The 19,374-nt window shown below is 42.2% G+C and overlaps 1 protein-coding gene across 1 annotated transcript in view; it reads right to left on the reverse strand.

Annotated features, from left to right (window-relative positions):
• Nucleotides 1-1,518, reverse strand: part of LOC311249089 (cadherin-20-like) — a 74,781-nt gene extending 73,263 nt beyond the window's left edge. Inside the window, exon 1 of the mRNA XM_084339831.1 lies at nucleotides 1,127-1,518. The gene's annotated coding sequence lies outside the window, so the exon portion shown is untranslated. The remainder of the gene's footprint in view (nucleotides 1-1,126) is intronic.
• Between the last annotated feature and the right edge of the window lie 17,856 nt (nucleotides 1,519-19,374).

The following is a 19,374-nucleotide window of genomic DNA, read 5'->3' on the forward strand; positions in this document are numbered from 1 at the left end:
GGGCAGAAAGCGTAGAAACAAAGGATCAAGTGGACGCATGTGCCTCAGTCGGCAGCCCTGACGTTGACGTGTCCGGGTCTTAACGTTACCATGTCTTTCTGTTGAAACTGCTATAAGTCAACCACATTTCACGACCCTTTACTGTCCTAAAATACTCACAACCAGTCACCACGCTGGCATCTATAAAATCTCCGGAGACCCCCCGGCTGCATGCAAAGCGTCCCCCATGTGGCATCCCAAAAACTCAAGGTTGCCAAACTTTGAGCTGCTCCTTTTTTTTGTTGTTGTTGTTGTTAAATAAATCCTCCCTGAAGAATCGCAGCATATGTGTTTTATTATTAACCGCAGAGCGTTACAGAAACACAACTGTTGAGCTGAAGCTGATTATCGTGGGGCCAACCGAGACCGCAATAAAAGCGAGAAGGGGAGGAGCGGCCGGGGCAGAGCGAGCATCAGCCGGAGAAAGAGATAGAGTAAGTGCGGCCGGGGGAGAGTACATGTTGATGCTTAATGAATTCGGTCGCAGCGCCGCACAATGAAATCTTTATCCGTAGGGGGATGAGGCAGGGGACTTGGCAGAGCCCCGGCGTATCTCGGCAAGGGTGAAAAATAGAAATCCCACTGTCCCCTGTTGGCTCTCCCTCATGTCAGCTGCCTTGGTTACTGAGTTGGCTGCCAGCGAGCCCCCGCCACTCCAGTCCTCCCTCCATCCATCCATCCCTCCTCCTCCTATTCCTCTTTTTACTCTATTTTTCTCCGTCCAACTCTCCTTCACACCATCCACCACCTCCTCCCCTCGCTCAGATTTCTCTCTCCACTCCGACACAAACTCTCCTCTTCCTCCTTTCAGCCCCTCAACACTGTTGTCACCATCGTTTTCACCACATGTGTCTCGGGTTTGAATAAAAGCAAGCGCAAAAATTGCTGTTGCAAAAACAAAACAAAGGGAAAAAAAGCCAATAAATCACATCTTTGTTGTTCAAAGACTTACCTCGAAGCAGGTTTTTCGTGCTCATTATGTGCAACAAATCGATGTGTGATGGGGATTTTTTAAAATGAATCCACAGTCGGTAGCATCTGACGCATATTTACAATACAAAAGTATTAAAACAGATAAAAATCCTACCTTTCAACTGGAACTTCTCCACAATCGCAGCAGTTTTCTCACTTTTTTTTTTTTTTTACTCTCTCCTTGACATGCCGGTTTCTATTTCTCAGTCTTTTGTCCAGTGGAGGATGATCACCGGGGTTTATTTTTTGTATTAATTCTTGCAGAGAAGTCCAGCTGACCCCCGGTGCTGCTTCAAAAAGAAAAAACAGAACCGAGAGCGACAGACCTCCCGATCAACTCCTTCCTCGCTGCTTCTCCTCCTGCTCCTCCCGCGGAGAGACGGATAAGTGTGAGACAAAGTAATCTTCAGGTGAAAAGACAGACTTCCTCCTCCTCTCCCTCCTCCTCCTCCTCTCCCTGCTCTCTCTCTCTCAGCTCTACCTGCTCGAAGCGTCTGTGCGAGCCCTCGCAGCAGCTGCCTCTCCAGCTCTCCCTCTTGTGTCTGAGCGCTGTGCTGTTGCTCCATCCATACCCCCTCGTTTCTCTGCCTCTCCCTCTCCTCACCCTCCCTCCCTTCCTCCCTCCTCCCTCTCCATCCATCCATCCATCCCTCCACGGCTCATGAATGTTTAGACACGGCAATCGTGGGCTGAAAAGGCACCGAATTAACCCGCAGGACTCAAAAAAACACACTCTTTTGCTTCACTCACTTTTCCAGTTTTTTCTCGTTTTTTTTTTTTTGCTGTGACCCGTCTCAGTGTGGACGCGACCCTCCTGAATACTACAATCAGATCTTTTTAAAGGGGGAGTGATAGTCTATTAACTTTGTGGTCCTGGCTCTCCACTGCTTTTTTTTTTTTGTATCCACACACTGTCTGAAGGAGGGATAAAAGATTACCTCGACGAATGTGCGATCAGGGACGCCGGGCCCCCCCGTCGGATTAGAAATGCAGCACACGCGAACGCACATTATGAGCGAAATTGGCTCATAAAATAATCATGCGCAAAAAACAAGAAATATGTATGATGAATGAGTAAATATTTACCACCGTTGCTCCCCCTGGTTAATCAACGGTTAATTGTCCTTAAACGCGTCTAATTGGAGTTAATTCAAGATATTGAGTCATTGGGAAACAGATGACAGTGAACTGAGGAGCGTTTCGGTGTCAGCGAATCAAAGTCAGTCGTAGCTCAAGTCTGTGAGGAAAAAAAGTGCAGTTTAAAGTCTTAAATTACACGTCAGGTCTCCGATTGTGTTTTCACATTAATTACTGCCGATTACATCTTCCCTTCTATAAAAACAGGATCAGAGTGAGACTCAGCGGACAGTTTGTTGACACAAACGAGGGATCGTGGTTGCCGGTAGCTCGCAATACCCACACATAATTAAAAAAGAGGACATAATGACATAAACTCATTGTCACATTCTGCTTTTACTTATATTGTTCTGCCGTTCTCCAGATGCCAAGCCAGAGACCACTGTTCAAGATGCGTTCCAACATTTTTAACTATTTCTAGCGTGTCAGTGGCAACAAAAACAAATATTTTTTAAATCAGATGTTCGGATAATTTCCCGCCATGTTAGGTAAAGGCTCATATATGCTCAGTGTTAGCTACGGATACGGACTGAGCCTTCTGTTCGAACTCTGCGATCATTTCATCCGTATTTGTGCGCATTTTGTGAGAGGTTACGGGTACGGGACAGTACAGATATCGTGCAGGGCAGTCTAATTTATCGTAAAGACATGACACAAACTGAAGTGTATGTTTTAAAACGTTAAATTTCAAGGAAACCAATAAAAAAATACATAAAATGGCTCCAGACAGCTCGTCCAGCATAATCAAAGGCTCCAGAAGCCCAGAGATCCCAGATTGATTTGAAAAAACGTTATTTTCACGCTTGACTCACAGTTGACCTTGTGCACTAACGGGTGTAAATTGTAGCCATAGCGACCTAACGTTAGCGGAGATGAGTTACCGGCTAATGTCGCCAATGTGGTAGGAGCTTTACTACCTGCTTTATGACACAGCGTACATCAGTTACTTAGATTTTTGGCAGCTCTTTCACCAAGTGTATTTAAGAGTCACGGCGACCTAACGTTAGCTTACCCGCTACTGTTGTACGCCGGTCACTTGAAGTTTTGGCAGCTCTTTCAAGCACAGAGTGTAAACAAGAGCCATAGTGACCTAAAGTTTGCTGAGCTGAGTAACTAGCTAATGTTACTAATGCTAATGGTTATCTAAGACACTGGGGTGATTATTAAAATGATCAAAAACACTATATACAAAAAGGAATGAAAATTAGCAATAACATCTACAAAGCTAACTGTGAAGAGTGAATTTGTGATCTTGGCGACTTTCCATCGACGTGAGGGGAGTAGATAATAATTTCATTTTTTGGTGACCTTTTCGTTTCAGGTACTGTTTGATGACTTAAATCAAATCCAATCAAAAACACAACGGCATCTGAACGGGCTGTAACCTGCCTCACAACATACCAGTTGTCAGTGACGTTAGCTCAAAGCTAGCGCTAAAGGGAAGCCAAAGAATCTGAACTTCCTCAAGAGTTGTGCTGAGCTGTATGGAAATGACTTCCTGTCTTTTTACATGCCTTACACGTCAGACTTCTTCTGTTTAGCCCGAAGGCTGATTCAGAATGCTAAACTGTGTGGTATTGATCCAGCGCAAGTCACGCTGCGACCAACACAGCTTGCTGTATGTTGATTTGACGTCACGCACCTGTCTGAGCAGGTGCACAGTGTGATTCATCATCAGTGATAACGGGGGAGGTTTTTAAAAGAAACAAAAAAAAATCACAGTAACGTTAATCCAATACTGTCTTTGAAATGCTTTTGTTGTCCTTTAATCCGTTATCAGCCCGGCGTGAGTCATGTAAGATCAATACAAACACAAGCTGCGAGTCTACAGTCAGTCCAGTGCTGAATCAAGCGGGATACTTCTCGCTGCTTTCTTCTCTAATGAAGCTGAGTTTTATTTAAAAAAAAAAAAAAAAAGCACAAATCTTTGAAAAAAAAAAAAAAGTGACAGCAATTACCATCAAATCTTGGCGGGAGTCATCTCCACAGCTATATGATTTCCTGCTGTCCTCACGAGGGGCCGACGTGATTATGTTAACAAGGAGGCCATCTGCATCGCTGCAAATTACCACGTAGTGCATAAACAAATTAATCAGCGTGGCTGTAGTGTAAAGAAATCATAACTACAAACAAAAAGATGTGTTTCCAGGTGTTTCAGCTGACTAAGATGAAGATATGTGAGTATTTTTAGCACAGCGCTGGTTTAAAGATTAAAATTGAGTATTTGGGAGAAACAAAAGAACAACTTAGACACAGAAGCTCGATTTGAAGATCTCTACAGCTTCCATGATGGTCTTTGGAGAAAGTAGTTTTCAGGTCTGGATTGCCCCCCCCCACACACAGAGAGAGAGCGAGTGTGATTGATTTCTTCGGTTTAACCCCAGGAGATGAGAAAGTTTGCATGTCTCGCTCCCTAAAACCTATAAATCACATCGATCAGCCGGGATAATAAGGCCATGCCTACACATCCCCGGAGAGCGAGATGAGAAAACAATTAGAGGGAGCACGGTAAACCTGCACAGACACACAGAGACGGAGACGAAACAAAAAAAAAGTAAGACCTAGATAGAGAGACGATGAAGGGGGAAAAAGGAGAAAGGCAAAAATGAGGATGATGCTGGTGTGAACTGTCAAAGGTGCAGGAACTGAAAGCGTCAGGGGGAGAATCATTAAATTTAGGGCAGAGCAAGTTTTGTTTCTCACATATATCTTCTCTCCACTGCTGCCATCTTTTTTTGGTAACCCTGACCCACTTATATTGACCCGTGGAGTCTGCCGGAGTCGTGTCAACCTCCTATATTCTGGACAGGATGCTCAGCTTTCAGTTTCTGTACCAGTAAATGTTAAACTTTTTAAAATAACGACGCAGGTCAGTCACAGTTAGGGGGTTTCTGGGGGGGTCAGTCTATATAATGACGTCATTGTGAATGTTATGTGAGATTCGTAATTTTTGTATTTATTTGAAAAACCAGGATAAGTTATGTCTAATAGCTTTTAACAACAGTTTGAGAACATTTTGCACTCGAAAATGCAAATTTGAACACCAGTTCCCCAGACTCCCTTATAAAATCGCTCCATTTTGCGAGTTGTTGATTCAGGAGAAACTTTACAATCTTTGGGAAATCACGTCTGCAACAAATTCTTAATTATTTGTGCCTTCTTGTAAATTCGGCATATGTTACACATGAGGTTATTTCTTTTTTAGTGTAAAAAGCATGTTGTCCGTTTCCTTCAGCGATGTATAGAGTGGGAAAGTGAGATCTTGAGATCAGATCACTGAAGACGCCAGCTGGGTGCAGTCTGCAGTGTAGAGTTTGGAGTAAGAACATGTTGGTTTGTCTGGAATCGCCTGTCTTGACGCTTGGAGATATGGATTTCTGATCTTGTGAATCTAGCTGCCTCGTAAGATAAGACTTCTTTACACCCGTCTGGTCTCATCCCGGCTCCAGATCTCTGAATCACATCAGATATATATTTCAGTGATTCAAAACCGTCTAGCGTCCAGAGTTTTCTGACGGCCGTCCTCTCAATTGGAAGAGACGCACGCCAATGGAGAGCTTTCTAGGTTTTTAATGATGGGAGAAGTCATCACTCCGTTCTTAAAGAAGATGGAAACAAGCTTTACAGATTGTTGCAAGTCGACTTACAGAAACTACAACTGTTGATTCGTGATATGTCTTCAGATACAGCAAACATGAACACACTAACGATGTGAAAGACAGTCTGACGATGAGTCTTGTTGTCGATGAACTCTGATGTAAAGTTTCGTCTCTGGTGTTGCAACAAAACTGTTAAATTAAACTGATCATGAGTTATTTAAAGGAAAGCTGAGATCAAAACACAGACTTTCCTTGAATCCAACGTTGTGTTCATAGTTTTCATCTCATTCATGGTTAACGATTAAGACTTTGGTCAGAGCTGTTTTGTCAAGTGATTTCTTCGTCCTTTTGAGTTTATCCGGATGTGAACAGAGCAGGAGATGATGAAACGACACCCCAACATGCTCTTGTAGTTTTCTACCGTTTTCATTTGTGCACGGACACGACGGTCAAACGAAGGCAGAACTCCAGACGTGCCAGATTCCCTCTGCGTGTTGCGTTTGACGGCCAAACCGCTAGTGAGAACTGACAGCTGGGTAAAAATCTCTGTGAAGCGCCGACGGGAGATAATGAGAGAGAACAGCAAGGCAAAGAACGGAAGAGATATTCGAGATGAAGTCCATCCACTGGTCAATTTCATGTGTGAATGATTGGGGGTGAATGACAACGACAGCTTCCTAATTGTCGGCTCCATCTCCTCCTCGTGACAGATGCCTGTTTTGCGACGAGCTGGCGGTTTGACAGCGGCTTTCTGGGCTGCAGTCATGCAAACTGCCATGTGTGCTGTGATGGACATGTGCGGTGGGTGCTGCTCCTGGACGTCTGATTCATGATTCAGCTCCTTGTTACCGTAAGAAGCATCTACGGACTGGACCTGTCAGACCGAGCCCTGAGAGGGCTTCTGCTTCGAGCCTGGTACACAGACTACAAAATACACATGCACATTTATTTGTTTTAGTTTTTATTGGCTTCATGCCCTCTTACAAAACTAGCGTTACTGCAAAAAAGACGTCATCTTTCTGTGTCCAGGTAAAAAAAACGACAATAAAGGAAAAAATAAATAAATTCAGCTTTCAGGGCTTATATGAAGACTGGTGCAGTGTCCATTTAAAACGTGCTGTTCAGCACAGATTATCTACTGTTAAACATGTTTGATGTCAACGTGTTACTGCAACAAGTTGTTGCAACACGCTTATCACCACTTTGTTTATGTCTGCTTCCCCATGAGCGTCTGCAGAGCCACAAAGCCAGAGGTTCGCTGTTTATTCAAAATGTATCAATATTGAACTTGTTGCACCTAATTTGACACTGGGTTCGATATTCTAAGCGTTTTCTGCTCATTTAAATCTGGATATAGTGTTCGAGATGTCGCTCAGAGCCTGGCGTCTCACAGATTTTCTCCCAAGAGGCAGTCAATCTTGTGAATTTGGCTGCCTTTGTTTTATTTTTAATTGTTGTTGTTAGTTTATATTAATTATTTTAAGTTTTATATGTTCTCCAAGGAAATTTCCAAGTTTGTCAGTTCAGATTAGTTTTTACATTTCTCTAAGGACATCCTAACACCCTCTATACCCTCTCTTCATTTTCTAATGATTTACAGTTTTACCATTAAAATGCATATTTATGAAAAGTAATCACAGCAAATTACAGTCAGAGACCAGAACAGCTTATAACGAGAGCAACAGTCGCACAAGTTCAGTGCAAAGGTCAGCGCTGGGTTAAAAACATTCCTCTGACGAAGGATCGCTCATTATCTCACACACTTTCTCTTATCTGTATAATTGTGTTACACATCTGAGGGGAATTTAAAATGAGAGTCATGGCAGAGAAACGTGAGCCACCAGGGGAACCACAAATCAGGTTTTGTGCACCTCACACTTCTCCATATTGAATCAGCGGTACACTGCAAACACAACTGTCACATAAAGTTTGTCATAGTTTGAAAGACCAAACGAGACGCGGCGGCAGGAGACCGCACAGCTGCTGTAAATTGTTGATACGGTCCGGCCGCCAAACAACAACAATGGCACAAATTATTCAAATGACAAACCAACAACTCGCAGGAAAAGTTGTCCAATATCTGTCAACAACATGCAAGATTGATGGGCTTTTCTTTTTTTTCTCCTCCTCCCCGCCATCTTGAACCTGCAGAGGCGAGAGGAGAAGGGCCTGACCGATTCCTTTCTTGACAGTTAGTTAGCATTCTCTCAGTTTTTATTGTTCCAGCACATTGTCGAGTCCTGACCCGATGAATAATTTGGAAGGAGAGGACGCTCGCTGCGGAGGAGTTGTGGAGGTGACGGGTTCGGGCGACTCAAAGAAAAAACCCGACTCGATGTGACGCCGGCTGCAAGTTTTTTGTCGGGTTTGATTCTGACCTGATTCTACAGTCCGTCTCGCAAAAACCTGATGTGCAATAACCTGCCAGTCAACAAGCAAATAAACTGGATTTGCTTTTTTCTTTCCTCAGCCAAATATTCCGTCAGTCGGCTCCGAGCGTCTCAGCATGACTGAGCGAATGTGTGTCTGTGCTGCGGTGTGTTTGTGTATTTATTAATACGACGGACCCCTGGCAGAAAGCTGCTGCGTCTCACCACGGGGACCGTCTCTCTCCTCTGCAGCGACGAGACGTGTGAAATGCGAGCGTGATCCATACATGCTGTGCGCATGAGGACGCAAATCAAATCCAATGTCTTAACATTTTATCAGAATAAATGCAGCAGATGGGAGAAAGTCTGTGGAAAGAGACACAAACCTTTTGTCTTTTTATTGTCTGCTGCAAAAGACACAAATGCAAATCTCTCCCCTTCTTGTCTGTATAGATTTTTTTTGATTTAAGGCTTCACAGACCGAGCAGGTCGGCTGGTTTAAAGACATCTGGGTATTGAAGAGCTCGAAACCACAGGAGACAATCACTTAATGCTGTCATTAATGGCCAGATATGCAAATATGTCCACTGCAGCTTCAATTATGCCACACTTTCTGCATGGAGTGATCATCTCTCTCATATTAACCTATTCAACCAAACATGCAATTATTGTAAGCCATCAGTGTCGTCGTCTTCACAGAGATCAGCTTGGATTTCCTGAGATAAATGGAGAGGATTTCAAAGTTTTCATGGGAGCAAAAAGGTCTCGTAAAACTTTATGAAACAACATTTACAGCTTAATTCTTAGGCCTCGATCCAAACACCCAAATTTTGCCAGAATGTTTCTGAAAAGCTCTCTACAGATGTTACAAACAGAGGTGGGAAGTATCAGAGTACAAATACTTCATTAATGTACTTAAGTAGTTGTTTCAGGTATGTTTACCTCTCTACATCTGAACACAAACATTTCTCCTCCTTCAACCTATCAGTGCATATTGAAACGAAGACGTAAGAAGACGTAAATAGACAGAGAGGGAGACTGAAATGTGGAGAAAAGGTGTGTTAGTGTCTCGTATCTGCAGAGATTTTCTTATTTTCTCACTTTGTTGCTGCTCGGGACGCTCTTAACTTTAGTAGTTAATAATAGTAATAATGAGAGTCACGTCAGATAGATTTTTTATCAGCAGGTGTGGTTGTTGTTTAACGTTGTGTTCACTAACAGTGAAGTGAGTTTGACGGCAGGAAACATTTGTGTTTATAGCCCCACACAGCCAGACATTACTGTACACCAGCCATAAGCTAATGTCGGTTCAGGTCAACCTTTGACTACACTCAGCACTCAGCACAGACTCTGGTTCTGGTTCCGGTTCTCTCTCTCCTCTCTGTAACGTTCATGAAGTAAAGTCCATTTCCCTTCCGGCTCCAGTCAGCGGTCAACATTACAGAACAGAAACACCGAACAGTGGAGGTCACCTCCGGATCACTGCTGCAGTCAGGTTGATAAACAGGAGTGAAGATAAATCCCAGAAATTAAAAAGTAACTCTGAGCTCTCCTCCCGTCTGTGAACGGCTCCAAACTAGCTACAATTATGCAAATGTGTGACATAGTGACATAGTGTGATGTCACAAAGTCACAGAATTAAAGGCGGGACTACTTGGCGGACTACTTTCAAGATCTTTTACACGCACAAGAAAATATAAAACAATGAAGGAAAGGGGAAGAAAACAGAAAAGCACAACAGGTCTCCTGTAAGGCTACTGTTACCAGCTGTTGTTTCCACTGCTAACAATCATGGCCACTTAAAAAAAGATTGCAGGTTTACAAAGCATCATGCCATCAGCTTCCTGTGACAGACACCATGAATGCTCAGTCACTTTTCCCTGTTGAATAAAATAAAGTAGGCAAAAACATACTGAGCGTTGACACGGACGGTGTAGAAATGGATTCGACTGCACTTCCTCAAGATGTTCGAGAGGTTTTCATGGATTTCTTTGTTCCGTTCTCCGCCACGAAAAACTGGGAACAAATATCGATTCTCTCTTTCTTTGCTCGAGCAAAACATGAAGAGATGAGTGGTGAAAAATTACAGGATTCGCGACGATGATTTCCTCCTTCGACGCAGCATTAAAAGGCCTCTTCATGCTGTACGTGCCTCCATGTGCCAGCTCCTGCTGCACACATATGACTCATACATCAGCTCATACATCCCCCCGCATCATTATCACCTAAGTCAAATATCTGTTCGTTTACCGCACAGAGCAAATAAAGTGATTCAGCTTCTGATTGCCAATTAATGAAAGCGTCCCTCCTCCTCCTCCTCGTCTCAATCACCCTCTGCCTCTTAGTGTGCTCAAAACTGGTGAGAGCAGATGTTGACCTTTGGTTGCTTTGCACAGGGGGATGAGGAAATGAGGCGTTATTAGGCCACTCCATCAGTTCACAGATTGTATGTGGTTATTAGGTGTAAATATTTCATGACTGTAAATCATGTCCGTTAGAATTGCAAACCCCTGAAAGTTGATGGATTTGTGCATATTTTGATGCCGGGAGGTAATTTAACGCTGTATGAAGGGTTTTTACCTGCCGGGGTTAATTTTAATCAGTAATTAATTATTGTATTTTCTTTATGAGAATTGATTGAGTGCAAATGAAACACATTCATGGAGGTGTTATTCGTACTATCTGGACATTTTGTATATTTGCTAGAAAACTCATTAAAAATAAACTTTAATGTAATAATGAAAATAATAATAAACTCTATTTGGATGAACTGTATGGAGCCATTTTTGTGCCTTTTTTCCATAACGAAAATGTAAATTTTTGAGTGAACTCATCCTTTAAGAAATGATTGTTCCTCTATGTATTTATTGCCTAAAGACAGGAGGTAAAATGTCAGAATTTACACCAGTGACACACATTGGCTTCCTGTCAATATTTCGCTGCCTGATTTCCTTTACAGAAGTAGACAACTTCTCCCAGTATCCATCCCTTACCCCACAGCTCAGTCCATGTATTTTTCCGGTCTTGGCTCGTTAACCAGCCTCTTCTTCGGCACGTCTTGGCTCTTTACTGTGTGTTTTCTCTGATTTTCCACGGCAGCACCAGACATCCGGTGTGACGCTGCCGTGCCATGATTCAAGGCGGACCTCGCGGCCTCGCTCCCGATTAGATGACCGCTGTCGGATTAGTCTGGAAATTGATTGTTGTGCTTCCAGAGCACTGCGAGTGATGAAGGAAAAGAGCTCCCTGTTGAGTTTGTTTCCACCTCTCTTATGTGACATAATCACGGCTGATGAATCTTGTGTGTGAACGTATGTGCTGCCGAACCCCAGGAGAGAGTTGACAGCGTGTAAATATACTGTATGTGTGTGTTTGTACACAGCTGGGCCTCACAAAGTCACGAAAACGCCCCGCGTGTCCGAGCTGCTCGTCCTCCACTGGGACGACCGTAAGTGTGCCTGTGAACAAAACAAGCATCCCCCGTCCTCCATCCAGAGGTGGAGCAGGCGCTCTCTGGATTTTCTGACCCAATAGGATTTGAAGGGAGAGCCGCTGGTAGAGTTGAGCTCCCTGGAGGATTACCCCAGCTTGGGTTTTTGGCTCGGCTTGAGACAGAACCCTGGAGAGCTTTCGGGTTTAGTGTGTGTGTGTGTGTGTTGTATATGTGCTGGGGAGGGCAAGTATGGTTCTGTACATCTGCCACTTCCTCCCAAGGGAAACCGCCAGGAAGGTTAGCCTAGTTTTCACCTCCATCAGGACACTGGAGGAGTTTATTCTCCTCAACTGGAGCTGCAGAGGATGTACAGTAAATAAAGCCCTTTCAGAGGTGATTTATTCCTCCGGGGTTCAATTTAAATGTTGTGTACGCTCGTCAGACTCCATTTGTGTGTGTTTTAGTCCAAATCACACTTCGCTTTAGGCCTTAAAATTGGGTGCAAGAGAAGCTGAAGAGATTTTCATGGTAACCATCTCAGAAAACATCATGTTGTATGGATTTTACACAGTTTTTATTATCAGTAATATCATATTATAATTTCACAAAATGCTCTGTCCTGATCGGCCTGTTCTCAGTCCCAATGCATCAAATATGTATAAGCCTGATCATGCTTTTAACTGTGGCGCTGTGGTTACCTTTCAAGCATTATTTGGTGAAGCGGCCCTGATGTGTGATGGTATATATAGTGAGGTCCATATAGGAGGGTGGTTGGGGTTGTGTTGATGAGCTATACTCGGGACTTTACCCGCAGGAGAGCAAGGTTAGAATCCCCTGCGTGACCAAGATAAATTTGTCCAGAGCATCTTTTTTTAATAAAACCTGATCAAGTAGTTTTTCTTAGTTTGTCCCATAGTTAATATTCATAGTTTGACGCTAAAGGCCACTGACCAAGCTGGAGTTGTGAGTGATGGATGTGTGAGTCTCTACAGAAATCAGAAATCAAACGTGATATAAACTTTTTAATAAATTCAATACCGTTGATAAGGAAGTTTCCACCGCGTGATAATTACATTTTCACACCATGATACTCTTTAAAAACAGAATACCGGTGATTTTCACCCTGGAGGCCGGTGTTCAGACTGTGGTGCCCCGCGTGAAACCCAAAAAACATCAACGGTGACAGACGTTACCTATTTGACTGTAGTCATGTTCGCAATGTCATGTCTTTCTAAACCTAAGCAGTAGTTTTGTCGCCTAAACCGAACCAAACTGCAACCGTTGCATGTTTATTTTTCGTCACCCTGTCCCATTGTCCTCTTACAATTATATGCTTATTTCTTACATTTATATACATCTGAACGAATTTAGCAAATGATTATGATAAAGTGGTTCTTGTTCTTTCATTAATTATAGTAGTATAACCAGAAATACATAACCTACATCAAGGCTCGACTTTTCACCAACTTATATGTTGTTTTCTGCTTAAGTAGCAGATGGATAATATATCAGAGTGAAACTGAGTCATGTCCGCTGCAACCGGCATGAATTCAAACTGACCACAAGGACAAAAAAGTCTTAATAAGCACCTTTCAAGCATGCAAGGTTTAAAACTAAGAAGTGTTTCGGTGGCGTTTCTTTTTTCTCTGAAACACTCAAACGAGAGGAACATGGTTGTATGGGCGATAGAATATAAGATGAAACGTGTGCAGGATCAGAGATGTATGAGCATCAGGTGCAAGTGCAGCACATTTCATGAAAACAAGAAGAAATCTGCAGTTGTTCTGCATCAGTATTGACTGTAATTACTCCCTGAGAGGAATATTTGTGTATTTTTTTCTGAGGCCAGAACAAAATTTATGTTTTTCTTCCAGTAATTATTGGTAACCCAGCCCCCCGCTCCCATCCCTCTCACTTCTCCTTCCCATTGTGGAAGATTGACAGAAAAAAATAAAAGCGTCTGTTATTGTGATGCCCCGCAACATTTTCCAAGCAAAGCCTGAATCTTTTCAGCAATTAGAACGAATGTCAACCGGAGAGGAAGAAAAAAAGCGGCTAATTGAAAACATAAAAAGATTCCACAATTATTTCTGGAAGGAAACACATGAAACAGGTTGTGGAGGAAAATCATTTTAATAATTTGCATCATTAGTCAGGAGGAAAGGCATGCTGTGCTGCGTTCACTGTCAATGCTCCAATGGAAATTTGTGCCATCCTCAGCAGGGAGCCACATGAAACACCAGCAGTGTGTGTTTTGTTCCTATCCGTCCGCTCTGGTCCTACAATGGGTGCCATTTTTACCTTCAGCGCAACAGTAAATCACCAAAAGACATGCAGAACAATATTACCTTTGTGTTGCAACATTCCCGCAAAGATAGATGTGAGTGCAACTTGAAATTGCGAGGTGAACCTTTTCACAAGGTGCTGCACCTATGCACAATGCAAAGCACCTCCATCACCCGCTGTGTTTTTGTGCAGCCGGAGAAAAGCATCACTCCCCAACTTTTCAGAATGCAATCCATAAAAAACAATCTTTCACTGTCCGTATGAGTGAACAAGGCCGTCACCTGTGGAACGAAACAGCTGTAATTTAAAAATGGACTGTAATGGCTTAGGGTTAGGCTTTTGCCAGCTTGAGTGCATGCTGTCATAAAGGCAAAAAGGGGACAAACCAAATTCTAGCGTTCTGAAATTCAAGTGCAAGGAGCTCTTTGAATAAATGTGAAATCATGCTGGGCTAACCGGAGTCAGCAGGTTCTACACAAACTTGTGGAGTCCACGCCAGCCTGAGCGCATTCTGTGATTAAGGAACAAAGGGGTAAACACCAAATATTAAGAGATTCTGAAATTCAAGTACAAAAAGCTCTTTGAATCAGTGTCAAATCATGCTGGGATAATATGAGTCAGCAGGTTTTGCACAAACTTGTAGAGTCCATGCCAGCTCGAGTGCATGCTGTCATTTAAGCGAAAGAAGGACACACCAAATAACAAGATATTCTGAAATTCAGGTATGAGAAGCTCTTTAAATCACCGTCAAATCATGTCTGGATAATATGACTCAGCAGGTTTCGCACAAACTTTTGGAGTCCATGCCAGTTTCTGTGCATGCTGTCAGTGAAACAAATGGGAGACACACTAAATACTAAGATATTCGATGCAAAGCCCCTCCATCACCCACTGTGTTTTTGTGCAGCCGGAGAGAAGCATCGCTCCCGACTGTTCAGACTGCAGTCCATAAAAAGCAATCTCCTCACATCTTCCATTACCTGTGTGAGCGAACAAGGCGGTCACCTGTGGAAAGAAACAAAATGGCTGCATGTGCACAATCAGCCTGATGGAGACATCAGATCTCAGCTGTGTACGCTCGCTGTGAAGGCATCACTCAGGTCTTATGCTGAGTCGGAGCTTATCACAGAGCTGTAGATTTTATAAACAAATGAAAGAAGTTGAGCGTGTCCACAAACAATTACTTCTTTTTTTCAGTCAGGCGCATGTGAGCGACCTCGGGTATGGCTGGGTACACCTAATGTACAAATTTATCTTACATTTCCGAGATACCGTGTCACAGGTGACCTTTCACGGAAAAAGGAATAATCAGCTTGTTTTTTTTTTTTTTACTATTGGATTCGGCTGACATTTGCTCGTATCAGTCAGATAGCTTTTGACATGAAAGCCAGGGGAACATCTGCGGGGACCTTTTTCACTGTTGTAGAAAGAGAGAAAAAAAATGAATAATAATAAGGAGGGAACTGTGAGGCTTTTTAATGTGCAAATACGAGGAGCTGTGACCTGTCTGTGGCAGACTTTCAACATTCACTGTAGAGACATCATAATAACAATGTTTCCCTAAAACAAACAAAAGAAGAAACAGAGGCAGCTCCTGTTACCCAGTCGCTTGTCGTACTTATTAACACAAACTTCAAGTCTCCCCAGAAAGAGGAAAATATAACAAACGTCTTTGTTTTTCGCTGTTTACAGAGCCAGATAAAACACTTCCTTTTGGAGCCCTGTCGTCTTATGTTTGTGAAACACAATAAGTGAGAAGAAAAGAGAGAGAGTTTTTATCCACTGAAGGAAACATGATGAGGAAAATAAAATAGTGCAGCAGAAAGTAAAGATGTTGTGATGTACGGAATCCAAAAGTCTGAGACCACGAACCAAGATGCTTCTATTTTTTCTAATTGTTCCGAATGTAAAATTTTAATTACAAATAATACTGTCAGCTTACCAGTTTGTGTGAAAAGTTCAACCTTTGAAAAATGTCCATGAATTTCAGAAAACGTTGCTTTATTGACAGCATGCGCTCAAGCTGGCATGGACTCCACAAGTTTGTGTAAAACCTGCTGACTCATGTTATGCCGGCATGATTACACTGTGATTCAAAGAGCTTTTTGTAGTTGAATTTCAGAATATCTTAGCATTTTGTTTGTACTCCTATTGCTTTAATGACAGCATGCGCTCAAGCTGGCATGGACTCCACATGTTTGTGTAAAACCTGTGGAGTCATGTTATCCCAGCATGATAAGACCTTGATTCAAAGAGCTTTTTCTACTGAATTTCAGAATATCTTAGTCTGTGGTTTGTCCAACTTTTGTTGTCATGACAACATGCACTCAACCTGGCATGGACTCCACAAGTTTGTGTAAAACTTCTGACTCGTGTTATCCCAGCATGATTTGACACTGATTCGAAGAGCTTTTTGTAGTTGAATTTCAGAATATCTTAGTATTTGGTTTGTCCTCCTTTTGCTTTAATGTCAAAATGCACTCAAGCTGGCATGGACTCCACGAGTTTGTGGAAAAAGCTGATGACTCATATTATCCCAGAATGATCTGACAGTGATTCAAAGAGCTTTATGTCATTGAATTTCAGAATATCTTAGTATTTGGTGTGTCTCCCTTTTGCTTTTACGACAGAACTCGACGACAGCTGGCATGGACTTCACAAGTTTGTGTGAGACCTGATGACTTATGTTGACTCATGATGACCCAAACTTCAGCATAAACAAAGCTTTTCAATTTCTAAAAAGCAAGAATTCAAGAGTCTGTGGTGTCTTTGAAATGTAGAAAAGACCCCAACATCAATAAAAAAACAATAAAAATAAAAAGAATTTATTCATTCTTGACTGCTAAGTAACGCTTGACGACGTTTGGTCTGACCAAAACGTCCTAAGTCCCAAGGTCTGGGAAAACCTCACAAAGGTAGAAGTACAAGAGCAAACACGCACTGACATGGAGCTGAAACTTTCCCTGTACATGGTTTTTGGTTCTTTTTGAAGTTGAGAAACGCCATGGAAGCCATAGATTCAGAAGAAAAACAACCTTTTCGACTTGAGTGCAAGGGAAATACATTTCAAAGAGACTTCTTGAAAAGGAAACTTTTGTCTGAGAAACATGTCTCTTCTTCAGGGATTCAGAAAGAATTACAAAACTGATGGAAATAAAGAGAATACAGAAAGAAACTGTATCACAGAACAAATATGTTTTACATAAAGTTTGCTTAGAGGGGTAGTAAATAGTTTTAAGAGGATACATGTGAACAATTCCTGTTCCTTCTGCAGCCATGCACACCAAAACACATTTACAGTGGTTTATTATACAAAGATGAATGATTTTTTGTGAAGTAAAACATAGAATTGCCTTCTTCAAGTTACAAAATACATGAATTATAATGGCCAACACAGCACCTATCTGGATGACTTTGTAAAAGATGAATCCGCGGTCAGTGTTTTTGCTGGAAGACCTTGTGAATTTTGTCTCTATGGAGCTCCAACCTGCAGGTCAAAGGTCAGAATAGATGGAGGAAGCAGTAGGTGTTTACTTGTACTGTAGTAAGGCAACCAGTAGAGAAGTGTATAAGAACCTGTCCTTGAAAAATCAGTAGAAATATCCAACTCTTTACTACTACTACTACTACTATTGGAGTTTCCAAAGGTAAAAAGGGTTCATTATAACTGAACAATATGCTACACAGATTGTGAAGCAGTTCAATGTCATTTCAGTAGAGTGACAAACCAAAAACCATTTTCAATTCTGAATTTGAGCTGAGATTTTCTTCACACAAAGACTCTTAACCTCATTTAACCCACAGCTGGTTACATAACGTGTACAGTACTGTAACCGTAGCTTCTTAGCAGCCGGTTAGCACGATAGCGGGTTAGCTCACGAGCAATAGCACCAGCTCAGGACCTGAATCTTTGGAAAACTATGAATCTTTGATTCAAGTCAAATCCTTGGGTGCTGATTCGATTAAGAAAAGAGTTTTAATTGTTTAATGCTGCGTTATATGCTTTAATGACAACATGCAATAGAGCTGGCATGGACTCCACAAATTTGTGTAAAATCTGTTTACTCATGTTATTCCAGCGTGATTTGACAGCGATTCAAAGAGCGTTTTGAACTTGAACTTCAGAATATCTTTGTGTTTGGTATGTCCCCATTTGGCTTTAATGACAACATGCAATAGAGCTGGCATGGACTCCACAAGTTTGTGTAAAATCTGTTGTTACTCATGTTATTCCAGCGTGATTTGACAGCGATTCAAAGAGCGTTTTGAACTTGAACTTCAGAATATCTTTGTGTTTGGTGTGTCCCCATTTGGCTTTAATGATGCCATGCAATGAAGCTGGCATGGACTCCACAAGCTTGTGTAAAACCTGATGACTCATGTTATCCCACCGTGATTTGACAGCGATTTTCAAACAGCTTTTTGTACGCTAATTTCAGAATACCTTAGTAACTGTCATGTCCCCCTTTTACCTTAATGACAGCATGCAATTGAGCTGGCATGGACTCCACAAGTTCATGTAAAACCTGCTGACACATCTTACTTAATACTTTTACCTTCATTTGTGCCCGAGCCAGACATTCAGCACAGACCTTTGATCAAACAGCTGTTTGATTAATTGCTATTAAACACATTTGAAGAGGATCTTAATCGCCATTTTGATTTCCATTCATTCTATTTCATTATTATTTCTTTTGCAGCTGATGATTTTCCTTTGGCGCTGGATAAAACCTCTTCAGGGAGCACCAACACTGTTAACCCCTGCCTTGCAGGGTGTGTAGCAGCCTCTCCAGGGTCTAATTTGGTTTCATGGTAGTGAGTAGTGGTCTCATTTAAATGAATGATCCAGCTGTGTTTTTTCATGCAGTGCTAACATCAGTCTGAACACTTCTCTCCTCTCTGCAGAGGAAAAAGCTCCTACTCATGCTGTTACACAAACCTAATCTGCCCAAGAAGATCAATAAACCTTCACTGTTATTTCTAAAGCAGCTTTCCCACTCTCTTCATGAGAGAAAAAAATCTCATTGCAGGCCTGTTGAATTCACAATAAATCCAAAAGGAAAATATTCTAATGTATTTAGGGGAGAGTAACACTCAAATTTATGTAAAAAAAAATAAACACAGTTTTTGGCAAGAAATTCAGTTTATTTCAAAAAGCAAATACAGTGGTAAGATGAAAGAGTTGTGAGCAGATCCCCGGAGTGACATTATCTATTTTTGAAGCAGTTTGAGGGTCTAACAAAGTAATTCTGAGGAGATACAGTATTTGCCTCGAGGGCTGAGAAGCTGCAACGTGATGATCCTGCCGATGAAAGCTCTCCTCACATGAAGCTAAATTGCAGATGACTCCAGGTTTGGTGGGATGCACGCATGTCTTTCACCGTGTGGGAGGAGGTTAATGTGACATGACGAGGTGTCTGGGCAGGAGGAGGGAGGTTCAGGGGGTATGTATGGCCTTTCAGTGATGATCGGCTCTGTCAGCTTTCCAGGCCTACCTTGTACTGAACATCCAGGAAGGAGCGGAGTAACGCTGATTAGC

Source organism: Pagrus pagrus (genome assembly GCF_965226575.1).
Source record: "Pagrus pagrus genome assembly, chromosome: 20".
Taxonomy (NCBI): Eukaryota; Metazoa; Chordata; class Actinopteri; order Spariformes; family Sparidae; genus Pagrus; species Pagrus pagrus.